We start from the raw sequence: 21773 nt of genomic DNA on the forward strand, positions 1-21773 counted from the left end.
CGTTGAGAAAATTTTAATATGAACTAGTACTTTTTATCTTCCGTGAAAATATTCACAAGTATGTTATTACTTTTTCTATATTCCATCGAAAAAATTAGAATTGATCTTTAAATTTCTTTATGTGTTTGTGAAATAAAGAACTGAAGTGGAAGATTTTTGGTTTCTCTGGAGAAATGAGAATTGTAGCGTGTTCTTTGGTAAAATTCAGAAGAGAACTTGAACTTTCCTTGACTTCGTTGAGAAAATTTTAAATTGAACTAGAGCTTTTTATCTTCCTTGAAAATATTTCATAAGTACGGTATTGCTTTTCCTATCTACCACCGAAAAATTTAGAATTGAACTTTAAATTTCTTTATGTCTTTGTGAAATAAACAACTGAAGCGGAAGATTTTTGTTTTCTCTGAGAAATTAGAATTAAAGTGTGTTCTTTGGTAAAATTCCGAAGAGAACTTGAACTCTCCTTAACTTCGTTGAGAAAATTTAAAAATGAACTAGAACTTTTTACCTTCATAGAAAATAATCAAAATCATAGTATAACTTTTCCTATCTTCTACAGAAAAATTTAGAAGTGAACTTTAAATTTTTTATGTCTCGGTGAAATAAACAACTGAAGTGAAAGCTTTTTATTTTCTCTGGTGAAATTAGAAGTGTAATGTGTTCTTTGGTAAAATTCAGAAGAGATCTTGAACTTTTCTATCTTCTATGAAACATTGAGCCTGCTAGTAGTATCTTTATCTCTAAAAATTCTTTTTCTTTCATCTCTGACCTTTTTAATAGATATTTTGAACGATTGACGTTCTAGCATACCCTAAAATAATGAACACTTAACAAAATAATGCATAAAATATTTTTAATGAAATAATGACATGTAGAATATTAATATAAAAATACGTTAAATACATTATTACACATTATTAGTACACTTGCGCTTCACTTTCCGTCAATTCATCTTTATATTCACTGATGATATTGTCTGCTAATGTTCTTTTTATTCTGCCTGCGATTTCACTGTCTATTGTCACATTATTTTTACATAGATGGCAGTTTTGACACATTGACAAGATATGATTTATGATGTTGGTGCAGGAGTATGCTTGTCTTTTTCTTGTTCTCCTTGAAATGCTAATACCGGAAAGAGGATGATAGGATTTATCAACAGGTAATGTGTTACCAGAAGCCGTAGCAAGGAGTTGTCCCCTATCATCAACAATTATTTTTAAGTTGGCATTCTCTTTGAGCACTAATTTCTCTGGTAATGATACTCTTGCATATCCACCGTTTACACGAATGAAATTCTTGGGTACACCAAAGGAATTTAACTCCTCACTGTGATGACAACGTATGCATACATTGCCAATAAGATCTCCACTTGCACTCTTTTCATAGTTCAGGTATTTCTCCTTGTCAGCGTTCAACACGACAATGATTTTTTCATGTGCACATACTTTCGTCGAATAATTCATCTTCACTTTTTACAGATATGAATTGTGTGTTGATCCTTCCACTGCGTAAAAAATACTGATTTAATGCATGCAATAAACTAGGTAGTGTCGATAATCTACCATAGAGTACCAGTGGAAAAGCCGCGTCGTGTCCATGAACAAGTACAGAGTACGATTGGTAGATCCGTAAGCATATTTCATGTCATTTTAAGATACGTAAAAAGTTAAAAAAATACCATGTTAAAAAATTTAAGAAAGTATTTACGATTTGGGGTGGGGACTCTTTGTGGTTGTAAAATGGGTTTAGGAATGAAATTATTAATGGAACTTGTTCAGAAAATATATAATAAAGCCATAAAAAAGTATTAAAAAAAAAATGGAGAGGGGACTCTTTGGGGGGTCCAGGGAGGGTGTTTGGGAGGACCCTTGGGGGGCCGGTTGGCTCTTTGGGAGCTTGGGGGCCCTTTGAGGCCCAGGGGAGGGCCGTTGGGACCCCGGGGGGCGTGGGGGAGAGGGAGGGACCGTGGGGGGGGGGGGGGAGGCCGTGGGGAGGTCGGGGGGGGCCGTGGGGGGCGCCGGGGGCCATTGGGGTGCTTGGGGGACCTTTGCGGACCGGGGGGAGGGCCTTTGGGGTCCGGGGTGTCCTTTGGGGATCCGGGTGCCCTTTGAGGACCAGAGGAGGGTCTTTGAGGGTCTGAGGAGGGCGTTTGGGGGGGGGGGGCGCGCGGGGAGCGGGGGGCCCCGGTGCGGACTGGGGGCGTCCTGCGGGGGGGGGGTAGGAGGATTGGAACCCTTTGGGGTTGGGTTAGAGGACCTCACAACACTGTTCAAATGAAACTTGTGTATTATAACGACCACACTCAAAACCTCCTCCAAAATCTCTTCAAAAATCTTCTTTTAAAATGTCTCTATCTGTTTCGCCGAAATAGTTCCATAACCTGTCTAAAACGGTTTCGCCCAAATAATCCCTAAACGCAAATTCAACGTGTTCCTTTGTTATTGGCATCTCTGTGCTAACGCATTTCAAATTAATATGAAACCTTCTCGCGCGCTAAAACAATTCATCGCTAAGATGTTTCTTGCCTAATTGTTTCCATGGCCTTGGGTTATTAATATCCTTTGGAGTTCGACCAGTAGAACTGTTCCCGAGGCAAAGACATTAATGATTTTGGATCTATTCCTGGAAAAATGTTTCTAGGTGAAAATTTTTAAAGTCTGACAGATGATGTCATTGATTGATTGATCTGTCAAGAAATGAAAATTAATTTGTTGTTTCTAAGGGGAATTATTGATTCACGATAGGTGAATTGAGGTCGACAGCACAGGTGCTACTCGTGACAGGACCACGTGGTTTATGGTTTTCCAAGTGAGAAAGTTCCTGTTTTTCAAATTCTCACTGACAAAAACCATTAAACATCCATTAAAACAGACATAAATGTGAGAAAATTCATGTTTTTCAAATTCTCACTGACAAAAACCATAAAACATCCATGAAAACAGACATAAATGTGAGAAAATTCATGTTTTTCAAATTCTCACTGACAAAAACCATAAAACATCCATAATTTGATGTTGGCATCCGAGAAAAACATCAAATAAATCGAACAACACACATATCCATCCATGAAAACAACCATAAATGTGACAAAATTCCTGGTTTTTCAAGTGAGAAATTCCTGTTTTTTCATTCTCACTGAGAAAACCATAAACCACGTGGTGGGTACGGGACCTCATGACCCCTCTCTACTGTTTTACGCCCAACTTATGTTAATTTCTGCTCGTTTTGAGTTTGACTCGGTTATTTATTTTAATTTCTGTTCGTTTTCGGTTTCATTTATTTATCGGTGCTGATTTGTGGTAGTTTAGAGCTTGGTAGATTATTTTATTTTATTTTTGCTCATTTTTTGTTTAACGGAGTTCTTAACTTTTCTTCGAAAAACTTATTTTGTGGGAAAAGTTTTTTTTAATTAATTTCTGTTCGTTTTATATTGACATAGTCTTTTCAGGGAGAAAGAAAATAACACTTTAAATATTTTCGTTTTTTAAGACTTTATAGTGTAGCCTGCTATTTGTATGCTGGAAAAAATTTTCAGCAATTTTTATCAACATACACCATTTTAAAAATCTGGACACAAATAGTACTGTTTAACTTAGTTTCATACCTCCTCTAGTTGACCTGAAATGGAAAACTTGATACCATTCGCAAAAAAATCTGTTTACTCTCTTTGATAGCTTTGATACACTTACACTATTTTGATTTGGTTAAATTTTAAGAGCAGAAGAAGCATCGAAAGTTTGAACATAATATGCTCGGTCGTTATTCGGATATTGCTGAGATGCCTTATTGGGAATTAGCATTAACACTGGGCATTTTGATTTAATCTTATGGCAACAATTAGTTTTTAAACATAAAGTCAAATGGAAGGGTGGGCGTGGGAGGGGGATTAGTTACCCCACAATCACTTTTGACTATTAAAAAGGGCATCAGCCCTTTCTATTTTCAATCGAATGAGCCCTTTTCGAAGTTCCTACGACAACTCCTTTGATACAAAGTGCCCTGGTCTAAACAACAACAACAACAAAAAAATAATGCATTATATCCACATCGATCTTTACTAAAAAATGACAAGCATTCCATTATCACAGTGCATTTTGATTTAATCTTGAGGCAACATTGTTTTTAAACATAATGGGCGAATGGAAGAGTGGGATTGGAAGGGGGATTAGTTGCCTTCCAATCACTTTCGACTATTAAAAAGGGCATCAGCCCTTTCTATTTTCAATCGAATGAGTCCCTTTCGAAGTTCCCACGACAACTCCTTCGATACGAAGTGCCCTGGTCTAAAAACAACAATAAAAAAAAATATTACTAATCACTTTCGACTATTAAAAAGGGCACTAGCCCTTTGAATTTCAAACCGAAAAAGCCCTTTTCTGAAGTTTCTATGAATGGGGGATTAGTTGCCCTCCAATCACTTTCGACTATTAAAAAGGGCATCAGCCCTTTCTATTTTCAATCGAATGAGTCCCTTTCGAAGTTCCCACGACAACTCCTTCAATACGAAGTGCCCTGGTCTAAAAACAAAAATAAAAAAAAAAAATTACTAATCACTTTCGACTATTAAAAAGGGCTCTAGCCCGTTGAATTTCCAATTGAATGAGCTATTTTTGAAGTTTCTACGACAACACCTTCTATAAAAACATTTTATGCCCCCTGGGCATACCTTAAAACCCTTGCCCTGAGGGTTGTGGGGGAGTGTGCTCCTCAAAAACAAATTTTCTATCTGGAAATCAACTACGCCGAACAAAATGGCTGTCTCAAAATTTTAACTGGATGTATTAGGGTGAATGGAGGACGTGGAGGGGGGCTAGTTGCCTTCCAACCACTTTCGACTGTTAAAAAGGGCACCAGCCCTTTGAATTTCGGATCAAATGAGCCACTTTTGAAGTTTCAATGACACAGTCTTCTAAAAAAACCTTATATACCCTAGGACATGACTTAAAACCCTTGCCCTGTAGATTGCTGGGGCGTGTCCTCCTCAAAAACGCCTTTTCTCTCTGGAAATCAACTGCGTGTAACGAAATGGCTATCTCAAATTTTTGATTGAATGTTTTTGGAAGAATGATGGGCGTGGGGGAGGGGCTAGATCCCTTTCAATCACTTTCGACTATTAAGAAGGGAACTAGCCCTTTGAATGTCCAATCGAATGATTGGAACCTTATATGCCCCCAGGGCATAACATAAAACCCTGCCCTGAGGGTTGTGGGGGAGTGTCACTTTGTTAAAAAGGGCTTTAGCCACTTCAATTTCCAATCGAGTGATCCCTTTTTGAAGTTTACACGACGACTCCTTCGATACGAAGTGCCCAGGTATGGAGAAAAAAAAAAAAAAAAAAAAAACAAATTGTGCCAACATTGTTCTTTACTTAGGCAGCACTAGCGCGCTGCCTATGAAAAGGTGGGCGTGAGAGGGGGGTTAGTTACCGTCCAATCACTTTCAACTATTAAAAGGGACAAGAGCCCTTTGAATTTCCAATCAAATGAGCCTTTTTTGAAGTTTCTGTGACAACGCCTTCCATAAAAACCTTATATGCCCCCAGGCCATAACTTAAAACCCTTGCCCCGAGGTTTGTGGGCGAATGTCCTCCTCAAAAATATATTTTCTATTTGGAAAACAACTACGCTGAACAAAATGGCTATCTCAAAATTTTGATTGGATGTGTTTGGGGGAATGATGGACGTGGAGGGGGGCTAGTTGCCCTTCAATCACTTTCGACTATTAGAAATGGCACTGGCCCTTTGACTTTTCAATCGAATGAGCCTTTTTTGAAGTTTCTACGACAACGCCTTATATAAAAACCTTATATGCCCCCAGGGCATAACTTAAAACCCTTGCCCTGAGGGTTGTGGGGGAGTGTCCTCCTCAAAAAGATATTTTCTATATGGAAATCAACTACGCTGAACACAATGGCTATCTCAAAATTCACGTAAGACAAATTTGACTTTTATTTGCTGAACCGTTTGGAAATTTTAGGGCACTTCGACATGGCCAGGGAACCTCCATTATTATAAAAATATAAAATACAATAAAAAGAATCTGGTTGTATTTATTTGTGAGTTTCTTTTGTTTAAGGTAACAAAACAGAAATCTTTTTTTTATAAATGATCTTGTTGTTCATTTTTTTATACAAACAAATATTTACAACAAAAAAGAACCCAGTTAGATTCTTTTGATAAAAAAGGTTGATTTAAATATGTGTATTCAATTATGTCCAAGATTTTCTGCAATATGGGGTCATAGAAGACATATTTTCTATCTGGAAATCAACTACGCTGAATAAAATGGCTATCTCAAAATTTGGATTGGATGTGTCTGGGGGAATGAGGGGCGTGGGGGGGGGCTAGTTGCCCTAAAATTTTTTTGACTATTAAAAAGGGCACTAGCTACTCCAATTTCCAATCGAATGATCCCTTTTCGAAGTTTCAACGATGACTCTTTCGATACGAAGTGCCCGGGTATGGAGAAAAAAAAACCTCAAAAAACAACACATTGTGCCCACATCGTTCTTTACTTAGGCAGCGCTAGCGCGCTGCCTATGAAAAGGTGGGCATGAGAGGGGGGTTAGTTACCGTCCAATCACTTTCAACTATTAAAAAGGCACAAGCCCTTAGAATTTCAAATCAAATGAGCCTTTTTTGAAGTTTCTATGACAACGCCTTCTGTAAAAACCTTATATGCCCCCAGGCCATAACTTAAAACCCTTGCCCGAGGTTTGTGGGGGAGAGTCCTCATCAGAAATATATTTTATCATCTGGAAAACAATTACGCTGAACAAAATGGCTATCTCAAAATTTTGATTGGGTGTGTTTGGGGGAATGATGGGCGTGGAGGGGGGCTAGTTGCCCTCCAATCACTTTCGACTATTAGATAGGGCACTAGCCCTTTGAGTTTTCAACCGAATGAGCCTTTTTTCAAGTTTCTACGACAACGCCTTATATAGAAAAAACCTTATATGCCCCCAGGGCATAACTTAAAACCCTTGCCCTGAGGGTTGTGGGGGAGTGTCCTCCTCAAAAACATAATTTCTGTCTGGAAATCAACTACGTTGAACAAAATGGCTATCTCGAAATTTTGATTGGTTGTGTTTAGGGGAATGATGGGCGTGGGGGGGGGCTTGTTGCCCTCCAATCACTTTCGACTATTAAAAAGGGCACCTGCCACTCCAATTTGCAATCGAATGAGCGCATTTCGAACTTTCTACGACAACTCCTTCGATACGAAGTGCCCGGGTATGGAGAAAAAAAACAACACATTGGGCCCACATCGTTAGGGGGGGGGGGCTAGTTGCCCCCCAGTAGCTTTCGACTATTAAAAAGGGCACTAGCCCTTTGAATTTACAATCGAATGAGCCTTTTTTAAGTTTCTACGACAAAGCCTTCTATAAAAAACCTTATATTCCCCCAGGGCGTAACTTAAAAACCTTGCCCCGAGGGTTGTGGGGGCGTTTCCTCCTCAAAAAAATATTTTCTATCCGGAAATCAACTACGCTCAGCAAAATGGCTATCTCAAAATTTTGATTGGGTGTGTTTGGGGGAATGATGGGCGTTGGGGGGGGGGCTAGTTTCCCTCCAATCACTTTCGACTATTAAAACGTGCACTAGCCGTTTGAATTTCCAATCGAATGAGCCTTTTTTGAAGTTTCTATGACAACGCTTTCTATAAAACCTTATATGCCGCCAGGGCATAACTTAAAACCCTTGCCCCGAGGGTTGTGGGTGAGTGTCCTCCTCAAAGAAATTTTATATCTGGAAATCAACTACGCTGAACAAAATGGCTATCTCAAAATTTTGATTGGATGTGTTTGGGGGTATGATTGGCCTGGAGGGGTCTAGTTGCCCTCCAATCACTTTCGACTATTAAAAAGGGCACTAGCCACTCCAATTTGCAATCGAATGAGCTCTTTTCGAACTTTCTACGACAACTCCTTCGATTCAAAGTGCCCGGGTATGGAGAAAAAGAAACAACACATTGTGCACACATCGTTCTTTACTTAGGCAGCGCGAGCGCGCTGCCTATAATTTCTCATCTCTTTGAGTTTGAGTTCGTGTAGGTAGTATTTTCTTCTGATCTTAAGTTTAATATGGCCTTTACTTTTCTTTGGAAAACTTCTTGTTCAGAAAGTTTTTTTTTTAATTAATTTAAAAAAGAAACATAATTCTTGAGAAATAATTCTATTCAAAAAAGTTTAAACTTAAAAATTTGGCGTGAAACTTTCTGGGCAATTAAACCAAGAGAATTTAATCAGGACAGCAAGTTTTGGACGAAAAATTGGTTGCTTGATTCACGTGAGACAAATTTGACTTTTATTTGCTGAACCGTTTGGAAATTTTAGGGCACTTCGACATGGCCAGGGAACCTCCATTATTATAAAAATATAAAATACAATAAAAGGAATCTGGTTGTATTTATTTGTGAGTTTCTTTTGTTTAAGGTAACAAAACAGAATTTTTTTTTTTATAAATGATCTTGATGTTCTTTTTTTAAAACAAACAAATAGTTACAACAAAAAAGAACCCAATTAGATTCTTTTGATAAAAAAAGGTTGATTTAAATATGTGTATTCAATTATGTCCAAGATTTTCTGCAATATGGGGTCATAGAAGACATATTTTCTATCTGGAAATCAACTACGCTGAATAAAATGGCTATCTCAAAATTTTGAGTGGATGGGTTTGTCGGAATGATGGGCGTGGGGGGGGCTCGTTTCCCTCCAATCACTTTCGACTATTAAAGCGGGCACTAGCCATTTCAGTTTCCAATCGAATGAGCCTTTTTTGAAGTTTCTACGACAACGCTTTCTATAAAACCTTATATGCACTCAGGGCATAACTTAAAAACCTTGCCCCGAGGGTTGTGGGGGAGTTTCCTCCTCAAAGAAATTTTCTATATGGAAATCAACTACGCTGAACAAAATGGCTATCTCAAAATTTTGATTGGATGTGTTTGGGGGAATGAAGAGCGTGGCGGGGGGCTAGTTGCCCTCCAATCACTTTCGACTATTAAAAAGCGCACTAGCCACTCCAATTTGCAATTGAATGAGCCCATTTCGAACTTTCTACGACTACTGCTTCGATACGAAGTGCCCGGGTATGGAGAAAAAAAACAACACATTGTGCCCACATCGTTCTTTACTTAGGCAGCGCTAGCACGCTGCCTATGATTTTTGATCTCTTTGAGTTTGAGTTCGTGTAGGTAGTATTTTCTTCTGATCTTAAGTTTAATATGGCCTTTACTTTTCTTTGGAAAACTTCTTGTTCAGAAAGTTTTTTTTTTAATTAATTTAAAACAGAAACATAATTCTTGAGAAATAATTCTATTCAAAAAAGTTTAAACTTAAAAATTTGGCGTGAAACTTTCTGGGCAATTAAACCAAGAGAATTTAATCAGGACAGCAAGTTTTGGACGAAAAATTGGTTGCTTGATTCACGTGAGACAAATTTGACTTTTATTTGCTGAACCGTTTGGAAATTTTAGGGCACTTCGACATGGCCAGGGAACCTCCATTATTATAAAAATATAAAATACAATAAAAGGAATCTGGTTGTATTTATTTGTGAGTTTCTTTTGTTTAAGGTAACAAAACAGAAATCTTTTTTTATAAATGATCTTGATGTTCTTTTTTTTATACAAACAAATATTTACAACAAAAAAGAACCCAGTTAGATTCTTTTGATAAAAAAAAAGGTTGATTTAAATATGTGTATTCAATTATGTCCAAGATTTTCTGCAATATGGGGTCATAGAAGACATATTTTCTATCTGAAAATCAACTACGCTGAATAAAATGGCTATCTCAAAATTTTGATTGGATGGGTTTGGGGGAATGAGGGGCGGGGGGGGGGGGCTAGTTGCCCTCAAATCACTTTCGACTATTAAAAAGTGCACTAGCCGTTTGAATGTCCAATCGACTGAGCCTTTTTTGAAGTTTCTACGACAACGCCTTCTATTAAAACACTATATGCCTCCAGGGCATAACTTAAAACCCTTGTCCCGAGGGTTGTGGGGGAGGGTCCTCCACAAAAAGATATTTTCTATCTGGAAATCAACTACTCAGAACAAAATAGCTGTATCAAAATTTTGATTCGATGTGTTTGGGGGAATGATGGGCGTGGGGGGGGGGCTAGTTTCCCTCAAATCACTTTCGACTATTAAAACGGGCACTAGCCGTTTGAATTTCCAATCGAATGAGCCTTTTTTGAAGTTTCTACGACAACGCTTTCTATAAAACCTTATATGCCCCCAGGGCATAACTTAAAACCCTTGTCCCGAGGGTTGTGGGGGAGTGTCCTCCTTAAGAAGATATATTCTATCTGGAAATCAACTACGCTGAACAAAATGGCTATATCAAAATTTTGATTGGATGTATTTGGGGGAATGATAGGCGTGGGGGGGGGGGGCTAGTTTCCCTCCATTCACTTTCGGCTATTAAACCAGGCACTAGCCGTTTGAATTTTTAATCAAATGAGCCTCTTTTGAAGTTTCTACGACAACGCCTTCTATAAAACCTTATATGCCCCCAGGGCATTACTTAAAACCCTTGCTCCGAGGGTTGTGGGGGAGTTTTCTCCTCAAAAAAATATTTGCTATCTGGAAATCAACTACGCTGAACAAAATGGCTATCTCAAAATTTTGATTGGATGTGTTTGGGGGAATGATGAGCGTGGCGGGGGGCTAGTTGCCAATCACTTTCGACTATTAAAATAGGCACTAGCCACTCCAATTTGCAATCGAATGAGCCCATTTCGAACTTTCTACAACTACTCCTTCGATACGAAGTGCCCGGGTATGAAGAAAAAAAACAACACATTGTGCCCACATCGTTCTTTACTTAGGCAGCGCTAGCGCGCTGCCTATGATTTCTGATCTCTTTGAGTTTGAGTTCGTGTAGGTAGTATTTTCTTCTGATCTTAAGTTTAATATGGCCTTTACTTTTCTTTGGAAAACTTCTTGTTCAGAAAGTTTTTTTTTTAATTAATTTAAAAAAGAAACATAATTCTTGAAAAATAATTCTATTCAAAAAAGTTTAAACTTAAAAATTTGGCGTGAAACTTTCTGGGCAATTAAACCAAGAGAATTTAATCAGGACAGCAAGTTTTGGACTAAAAATTGGTAGCTTGATTCACTTGAGACAAATTTGACTTTTATTTGCTGAACCGTTTGGAAATTTTAGGGTACTTCGACATGACCAGGGAAACCTCCATTGTTATAAAAATATAAAATACAATAAAAAAAATCTGGTTGTATTTATTTGTGAGTTTCTTTTGTTTAAGGTAACAAAACAGAAGTTTTTTTTTATAAATGATCTTGATGTTCATTTTTTTAAACAAACAAATAGTTACAACAAAAAAGAACCCAATTAGATTCTTTTGATAAAAAAAGGTTGATTTAAATATGTGTATTCAATTATGTCCAAGATTTTCTGCAATATGGGGTCATAGAAGACATATTTTCTATCTGGAAATCAACTACGCTGAATAAAATGGCTATCTCAAAATTTTGATTGGATGTGTTTGGCGGAATGATGGGCGTGGGGGGGGGGTAGTTTCCCTCCAATCACTTTTGACTATTAAAACGGTCACTAGCCGTTTGAATTTCCAATCGAATGAGCCTTTTTTGAAGTTTCTACGACAACGCCTTCTATAAAACCTTATATGCCCTAAGGGCATAACTTAAAACCCTTGCTCTGAGGGTAGTTGGTGAGTGTCCTCCTAAAAGAAATTTTATATATACAGACAATCAACAGTAAAAAAAAAGTCTATCTAAAAAGTTTGTTGGGTGATACGGGTAGGATTGATGAGCGTGGCGGGGGTCCAGTTGCCCTCCTATATATTTTGACTATTAAAATGGGTACTAGCCACTCCAATTTGCAATCGAATGAGCCCTTTTCGAACTTTCTAAGACGACTCCTTCGATACGAAGTGCCCGGATATGGAGAAAAAAAACAACACATTGTGCCCACATCGTTCTCTACTTAGGCAGCGCTGGCGCGCTGCCTATGATTTTTGATCTCTTTGAGTTTGAGTTCGTGTAGGTACTATTTTCTTCTGATCTTAAGTTTAATATGGCCTTTACTTTTCTTTGGAAAACTTCTTGTTCAGAAAGTTTTTTTTTTAATTAATTTAAAACAGAAACATAATTCTTGAGAAATAATTCTATTCAAAAAAGTTTAAACTTAAAAATTTGGTGTGAAACTTTCTGGGCAATTAAACCAAGAGAATTTAATCAGGACAGCAAGTTTTGGACGAAAAATTGATTGCTTGATTCACGTGAGACAAATTTGACTTTTATTTGCTGAACCGTTTGGAAATTTTAGGGCACTTCGACATGGCCAGAGAACCTCCATTATTATAAAAATATAAAATACAATAAAAACAATCTGGTTGTATTTATTTGTGAGTTTCTTTTGTTTAAGGTAACAAAACAGAAATCTTTTTTTATAAATGATCTTGATGTTCTTTTTTTTATACAAACAAATATTTACAACAAAAAAGAACCCAGTTAGATTCTTTTGATAAAAAAAAAGGTTGATTTAAATATGTGTATTCAATTATGTCCAAGATTTTCTGCAATATTGGGTCATAGAAGACCGACCTTGAAGGTTTCAATCTCTATCACTGAAAATGTCTCTCCCCATACAGCCCAAACTGTGTAGCATTGTATAATGTGGATTTTAAAAATTTCTCCAAAATTTAATTTACGATCCAAGATATTAATTCTAAGCCTCAAGACTATTATTAGAATTTTTTTTAATGAAATTATCGGGGATTCAAAATTTGTCCAAATACTCAAATTTTGTCCAAAATTTAAGTTACAATCAACCATTTCAATTCTCCCTATCCCTGACAGGGAAATCTTACTTACGTGGCTTAGTAATCACATCAGGGTGATACTTTCAAGTTGTTGTAACCAAACCGTGACTGCTAACAGCGCCACCGACGCGACCCTGACCCACGCCCCTCAAGGAAATTACAGCTTAATAAGGAATCAGCATATACACTGGATTCTGATTAATTAATAATTCTTCTGGGTTTGGTCTGTTTTGGCGGGATTTTTCGGGCTGAGAAACCTCATCCCAGCTAAATTATCTTTTATGGCTTGCCTCCCCATAGTAGCATAAAATTTTTAGGCATAATTATATATTGAGTCGGAGGCAATAGGCTTGAAATTGTCAGTACAGTATTATAACTCTTGTTGACAGAAGAAAATCGCCAAATGTACCAACCATATTGTTCCCAAGATAGACCCAGGATTGCACAAATCTTCCATTCAAACTGAAGGTCTCAGGGACTTCTTGGTCTCCGGTTCTAAGCAGGCTTAAGCACTTCGTGCAGACTTCAGAAGATGTGTTAGTCCCTTTCCTGCACTGGATCTGAGACTGCTGTTTTTGTTGAAACCATAATAATTTCGGAGGCTTAAAGAATATGAAAATTGCAACTTAGAATGTTATAACGTTTAAAAACAACTATCGTATTGACGATTTGACTAAAGAATTCAGACGCTTAAAATTGGATTTTTTAGGAGTTTCATAAAAAATTAATATCCCAGGGGTAGAAAACATGAAATTAAGTGATATAGAATTTATTTACTCTGGCGGGAACAATGGGGTACATAGGCAGGAAGTAAGGCTCATGATGAACAAGGAAACTGTTAAATCCTATATAGGCTGGGAAGGTATTATTGATAGAATCCTTGTTGCTCATTTTTTGACTAAAAAGTGCAGGGTATCAGTCATAGTGGAACCAGAATGCCCTTTAGTACCAACTGATGGAGATAGTAGTGACTCAGATGAATCTTACTTACAACATCAGGAACAAATAGACCTGGTCCCAGGTAGAAATATAGTATTTTTATTGGGGGATTTTAAGGTCCAGGTCGGTAAAACTAGGGATAGATGGTATCCTAGCCTTTATAAACTTGGTGCAAGAAAAGAAACCGACAATGTGCAGACAGCTGCAGTTTGGTGTGTATAACAATCTAGTTATAACCAATTCATCCTAATATGGCGTAGTAATAACTGTGCCACTAGTTATAACTACTGTTATAACTTTTTACTAGTTATTAGTTGTAACTTTTTGGCCATAATATGGAGCATAAGTTAACATGGTATTTACATGACAGCAAAATATTGTCCTGGCATGTTAATAAATTGAGAGAGAGTAGTCAATCTGGACTTGTCCCAGTTAAGGATAGGATGGGGCCACAATTAGTGATAAGGAAAAAATTAAAGAGAAATAGGCAGAGCATTTTGAGAATATGCTAAGCCGAGACAGAGTTGCAGGAAAAGGTAAAGAGGAAAATGAAAAGTTTTTGATACCAGGGATGTGAAGGAAGATGTGTTTTGCGAGAAAGAATTAGTGACAGTCCTTAAAGGATTAAAAATAATAAGGCTCCAGGTGCTGATAGCGTGGTAAGTGACCTTCTTAAATATGGTGGTTCTCAGATTAGAAATAAGTTACTGAAGATTATGAATAAGATTTTTGAAAAGGGGGAAGTACCTTACGATTTTAGGAAAACTTTAATAAACCACTGTATAAGAAAGGTGAACTAGTCTCAGTTAAATATAGAGACGGGTCACAATTAGTGATAAGAAAAGAGATAAATAGAGATGGGCAGAACATTTTCAGAGTGTGGTAATGATGCGAAGGAAGTTCACCATGAGTCAACCCGAAAACCTTAATCATCTCTTTGATCTACCTTAGTTCTGCCCTAGGACGGATGATAATGGACTACCATATCTATCAACAAGTAAAAATGACACCATTTTTATACAATTTTGAAAAAGGCTTATGCCAGCTATTCCTCTCACTCAAACTATCTGTCTTGGCTTTTTCTCCAATTAGCCATGGCTTGGTGGCAACTTGGTTTTAATTCAAAAATCAACGGATTTCGCATACAAGTCCCGTTTTACATACAGGTCCAGTGGACATTGTCCGTCATGAGTCAACCCAAAAATCTCGATCATCCCTTAGTTCTATGACTATCTACCTTAATTCTGCCCTAGGATGGATGGATGATAGACTATCTATAAATAAATGAAAATAACATCATTTTCATACAATCCTGAAAAAGGCTTATACCAGCTTTGCCTCTCACTCGGACTATCTGTCTTGACTTTTTCTCCAATTAGCCATAGCTAGGCTAATTAGTACTAAAAAGTTAAAAAGTACTAAAGCTCCTAATCCTAATAATGTGGCAAATGAGTTTTTTATATACGGTGATTTTGAAATTAGAGACAAGTCATTGAAGATTTTGAATATGATTTTTTGGAAAAGGGGAAGTACCTAGCTATTTTAGGGAAACTCTAAACTTTGATGTTTTGGCAAATCATGAAAAAACTGTGCGAAATACAAATCGTTTTCATTAAATCAGGAATGATATTCAAGCCTTTTAGAGGGTTTGAGTCGGGGTAGCCCACTCCAATGTGCAATAGCTCCCCTGTGTGTTGTGTTGTTGTCGACTTTAAGAAAAATAAATATATACTGTTCGAAATAGATGTATTTTTCTGTAAGGTATAGATGACGCTCTGAACCTTAGAGATAGCCCTGCTCTGAACTGTGGTAATTTCTGTTATTTTTCAGTCTCACTTGACCAGTAATCTTAATTTCTGTTAGCTCTAGGTTTTATCTAAACATCTAAAGCAGTATAAATTATTTTTAACTTTAATCTGATCATTGATTTTAACTTCTCCTCGTTTTGGGCTCAATATATCTCATTTCATTTGTTGAGTTTCGTGCCTATTTTAGTTCGTTAAGTTGGAGATGTTACTTGACTTTATTTCTGCTTGTTTTAGATTTTAACAAGCCTCTTTATATTCCTTTGATTTTTTTTTCAAAAATTCTTATTAATTAATCTACCTAGAGGGTAAAAATTTAACGAACGACTTTTTCCCTTGAAAATTCACGAAAAATTTACATTCCTGTTAAAAGCTAAATGGAATCTTAAAATTAGAAACATAACCTGAAAAAGAAATTTGTGTTGGAATTACTTTCTTACCTCTGATCTATAATCGTTCATCCCTGTTGATTCTGTATAAACACTATTAGGGACTTAAGACCCAAAAAAGCACTTTTCTTCTTCCTTGGAGGAAATAGAAAGCCTTAAATACTTAAAAGGTATGACTAAAATTTACATCTTCCAACAAGCAATTTATTCTTATAGATTGTATAAAATGAATTTTTCTTAAAGAAGTAGAAACTTCAAAAGAATTTAGTTTTAAAAATAAATATTTGATTAAGTTAAACTAGGATATGCTGAAATATTATACATTAAATTACGATATATTTTAGAATAAATTAATCAATAATTTTTTAGTTTTATATAATGCTTACATAATATTTGGTATATATATGTAGATTGTACATTAAATAAAATATCAGTTAGAATAAATTAAATAAAATTAAATTTTAATTACAAACAAATTTCTGAATTAATTGCCTCAGGGCTAAAAAGAACGTTCTGTGTAACTGATTGCAAGTTACATTATATTATAAAAGGAAAAATGAAAAATATCCTTTCTTCTCTGAAAAAAAAGATCTTTTGTTTAATCATATCATTAGAGGCCCCCGGATAAAAACGTATCTTTCTGAATTCTTTCTAGCCGATTGACAAATATTTGTCAATAGCTCCAAGTGGAGATTAAAATGTGCTTCACTCTGCAATTGCAACAAATACAGGTCTTTTCTGAACCTTTCAGAATTTCCCCGAAAGAAGGCTTGGGTTTTTGAAATCTTTTCAAAAATTGATGTTGGTAAACAAACAAACGTTAACGTGCAATATACATTGTTAATTTTTTTAACGTTAACTTTTGAGGATATTTTGAAGGTCTAATTATTTTTTGAGGAGATTTGAGAAACTGTGAAAACTTTGGAGATAGTCAAAGCACTCAAGTAGTTTTAGTTCTCTTAAGGAGATTTGGTCATGAGATAGATCATACCTTACGTGTATCAACGGGCAAGCAGTGCGATTTGGTAAAAAAAAAAAAATGGCCGTACAAAACCCCCTTACTTCCCACGTCTTCTTAAGAGATGGACCTCAATTTCTAGAGCAAGAAATCGGATCACAATCAAATGTAGAGAAAAACACAGACAATAAAAGGAGCTAGGCTTACAGCTGTGCAATTCTAAAATTGATCCATACTCTTAGGGTGGAGTATAATCTCGGCTCATCTGTCTAGCCATTAGAACGGGGTAGTTTGTTCACTCCAACCTAGCTAAACGATCCGGTTTTGATCTCGGGTGCTCCTACTCTATCGGATCTCTTTGAGGTAGAGAAGGCACACAAATTAGAGGGGGCAGGGGAGAGATTGCGACCCCCCTACGCTTGAAAAATACCTTTTTATTTCTGTTTCATATTTAAATTCATAATAATAATGAAAAATTTTGTTTCATATACTTCTGTTTTATAATAAATTTTCTAAAATTTTATTAAATTGATATTTAAAAAAAATTAAAATAAATTTCCGTAATAAATTTTCATTACAAATTTTTTGTTTCATAATACATTCTGTTTCAAATCATTATCTAAGAAAACAGTTTGCGTAATCTAGATATAAATTTAAAAATTTAGACAGAAATTAGAGATTATTCAAAAGAAATATCTGAGAAATCTTGACTCTAAGAATGCTTCAGAAATATTTCTCTTTTGTTGTTGCAGAATTATAATATCGTGCTTGAAGGGAAACACGGCATCAATATCACAGGGAACGAATGGTTTTGCCAATTTAAGAATTATCCTCCTAAATATTGTCGTTTCTTGTCTACATTTCTAGACAAACCTCTAATTACACTGTGGTTGAAAAATTCAAAAGAAGATAGTGAAGTATTAAAATCTTAGGAAGGGGGTAAAGATCTAACAAACATGTCTTTGACATAGAAACATGATGATTATTTTGTGTCTTAAGGCTCTTTAAAAAAAAAGAGCTTAACCGTTCTTGTGTCTATTTTCAATTTATTTTTGAGATGCCATCAAAATACGAGGATATTAGATAAGATAAGATAAGTTTTATTCATCATTAAATACACATACAATATTAAATGTTATTAATCCCTCAAAGGCTCATTGGCCTGTACAAAGAGGGACGACATATGAATTACATGCTCAGAGATAAAAAACAAAAGAAAATTTAAAATGATCACTTACTCACATATGAAGGAGAAGAAAAGAAAATATAGATTAAATGGAAACTATAGAAAAAATTAGAATAAATAAACTAAATTTATTATTTATATTAAATAGACTCAAAAAAAAATATATATATATATATATATATATTATTATTACTATAAGCGAATTCCTATCGTCGAAACAGAATTATGTGTATTGTCAGGTAGAACCAACATCATAATAGCTGTTACGATATTATTCAAAACTCTTATCCAAGGGAGGAGAAATCCATCAATTTTTGGATATTTCCCTAATTTACAATCTTCTAAATGAAAGAACTATTCCTTTAAAATCTTTAAAGCATCAGGACATCACTTAAAACACCATGATCAGGACATCAGGACACCACTCACATCATGTTTCCTGTGTGAGCTTTAATTTGTTTCAGGGAAGACTCACATTTCGAAGGGGGGTAGGGCAAAGTCAATAGCATAAAAGGGGAAGTTTTATGAAATCTGTAGCAAATTAATGAGCAAGTCGAGCTTTCATGTGGCTTTTTGTGCCAACTACTTCGGCACGAGCCCTTTCTCAGTGACCACCTTTTGTGTATTAAATGATTTTTAAGGAGATTCTTTTGTAATAAAAGAGTAGAATCTTTCACGTGTGTAGACGCCAAACTAATCAAAGACTGTTAATCAGTGTTACCAACGCCGTACAATTGTACCGTTTTTGGTACAATTTGGAGGTCCTGATACAATACGGTAAATTTGGAAACTTTTTGGTACAATCAAATTTTCTAGTACATTTTGGATTTACTTGCTCCTTTCCGATTCGGATATCTATTTAAGTTTTAGTTAGTCAAAAATCTTCTTCTTGCTGCGGCAAAAGTGTAACCTACTCTTCAGATGGTACAAATTAATCTCAAGTGGTACAATTTTAGTTGAAAAACCGGCAGAGTTTATTTCAAAGCGTTGTCATCACTGCTGTAAATGCAGGGCTAGTCGTTTCGACTTCTGAATTGTTTACCGAAGGTTTTTTTTATTACGTAAGACACACGTTTCAAATTTTTTTATTAAGATACAAAAAAGATAAACTCCTTCAATGAAAGCAAAGTTGTAGATGGACATGATCTGTAAGCAATTGTAAAATCACTTTGCAAGCTAGTGCAAGCACGGCGGCTTTCAAGTGCCAAAGATAACAAAGACTCCGGTGTCAACGCAACTCACCAGGGCCCGGGGGGTAGACGTTGTAAGTGTTGTCATGGGGGCGTATATGGTTCTTATGAAAGGGATGCTCGTATAAACTTCAGAGAGGGCTGTATGGAAATTAAAAGTTCTAGTTCAACTTTTAAGAGCCAAAAGAGACCGAAGCGCCCCTAACCCCCTGCCCTTTTATCCCAAATTTATCCGATAAAAAATTTGATATAGCTATTTGTTAATTGAAAATAGTTCAAAGATCATTTTACAAGCTAGTGCAAGCACGGCGGCTTTCAAGTGCCAAGATGGGACTTCAGACTTAGGTTCAAAGCAAATATAAATCACACTGAATATGGTTATCTTATATGTAATAAGATATAACATTTATAATATTGCAGTAACCGCTGAAAAATATGGGTAATGGAGGAATATTTACCTGATTGTTCAATTCATTATAAAACACTAAACTTTAGCTTTGTTTTGATGTCAATACTTAAAAATGAGCACACTTTTTAATTTGACTAACTTCTCCAGTGAAGACTAAACCGATGCTAGGAAACATTTTAGCCTCTAGGCCCAAATTATGTTCACTTTCGAATAGTTGCGTAAGTTGGTCCGAAATTAGGGTCTGGTTTAGGAAGAGGCTTTTTCTTTAATTCTTACAAGATTAATATCAACATAATAATGTCACAAATATATCTGTGAAATAGAAGACATGTAAGTTAAAAGTCCAAACAATTCAATACACTACTTCGTATTTATTTAACTATGTACAAAGTTTTTGAAATTTACAGTTTTCAAGTATAATGAATTCATGCTCAAAATTAAATTTGGAAATTGTGCATTCTTTAGTTCCTTGAACTGTAAATATAACGATTAAATAATCACTATGAACCTTTTTACAGTGAAAAAAACCATCTTTCACTTTAAAAACCCAGTTAAAGACTTTGTTTTGAGGGCAAAACAGCAGTCAACCTCAATTTTCTCTGAGACGGCTAAAGAAAATAAAAACCCACTATATATTTTCAGATTTAATCTTACTTCCTTGTAAGGTTAATTTTCGGACCAAAAGGATATTTTGAAGTCTCCCTAAAAGTTTTCTTTCAGTTCCCCCACCTGGAAAATGATTCAGTAGCTTCTTATGAGCTATACACCTTGGTTGAGATAATTCAACAGTTTTAACGAAAGCTAAATATTTCCATTTCAGCTCTTAAAATGAAGTTCCAGCACCAACGATTGGTTCAACCTGTCGTCTTCTATCTTATTTGGTTTGTGAGACACACAGAAGTTGCTCTTTCTTTGTCACCGTAAATCCTTTACCAAAAGGTAAAGGATTTGGTAAATCCAATTTGGTAAATCCTTTACCAAAAGGTAAAGGATTTGGTAAATCAAATTTGGTAAATCCTTTATCAAAAGGTAAAGGATTTGGTAAATCCAGTCTGGTAAATCCTTTACCAAAAGGTAAAGGATTTGGTAAATCCAATTTGGTAAATCCTTTACCAAAAGGTAAAGGATTTGGTAAATCCAATTTGGTAAATCCTTTACCAAAAGGTAAAGGATTTGGTAAATCCAATTTTTTAAATCCTTTACCAAAAGGTAAAGGATTTGGTAAATCCAATTTGGTAAATCCTTTACCAAAAGAATTAGAAATAAAAGCTTTCGATATAAAAGTTTTTTCATTGCATCTTGGATACGGAATTTTTTACAAAAAAAGTGCCTGCTAATTACAGCAAGAAAAATCAAAAGATATTTTTCAGTTTACTCGCTTGCCTTTTAAGATTTATGCTGTGTAACATAGCACCTTTTTAATTAAAACAGACAACAGGACGAGCTTTTAATGTGACCCTTGGCTGTCACTATAAGAGAGACGTCTAATGATTTTGAACAGATGAACGGTTTCCCTCATTTTGCACTTGTAGTTTTAAAGAAATGTAAAGCGGATTCTTTTTACAGTACTAACGTTTCAAGGCTATCAGATTCAAAACTTTTTTTGACCCCATGAACCCATCTCAGGGTCATTCATACCGGAAAATTGTAATTTTATAGGATTTTCCATGTGGTTCTTAAAAGAGTTTTTAGGACAGTTCGACATTTTCATTAATGGTGCCACATTGAGCTCTATTGTTTTTTGTTTTCACCCACGTTTCTTTCCTTCAGAATGGTATTCATTTTAATCAAAAATATATGACAACATTGAGATGTCTTTTTGATTATTAACTGATTTCTCCTTAGTTTTCTCCTATGGCTGGGGGAGTTTCAACTTCGCGAATGCAAATAGTCAAGTTTAGGTTTCACTCTTTTTGTTACTTTAATGCGAATTTATATTTTATAGTACTTACTTGAACATGAAAACAATGAAAACGAATCGTATTTGCATTAGTTGCTAATGCCAAGAGTGAAAATATTTTTCAGGTATGCTTCTAAGGAGTGCTCTCTTTCTTTTCCTCGTTCTTGGGGGAAATAAAAAATCTT

The sequence above is a fragment of the Artemia sp. Qi Xiang Cuo genome, chromosome 14, assembly GCF_049724085.1.
Source record: "Artemia sp. Qi Xiang Cuo chromosome 14, ASM4972408v1, whole genome shotgun sequence".
NCBI lineage: Eukaryota > Metazoa > Arthropoda > Branchiopoda > Anostraca > Artemiidae > Artemia > Artemia sp. Qi Xiang Cuo.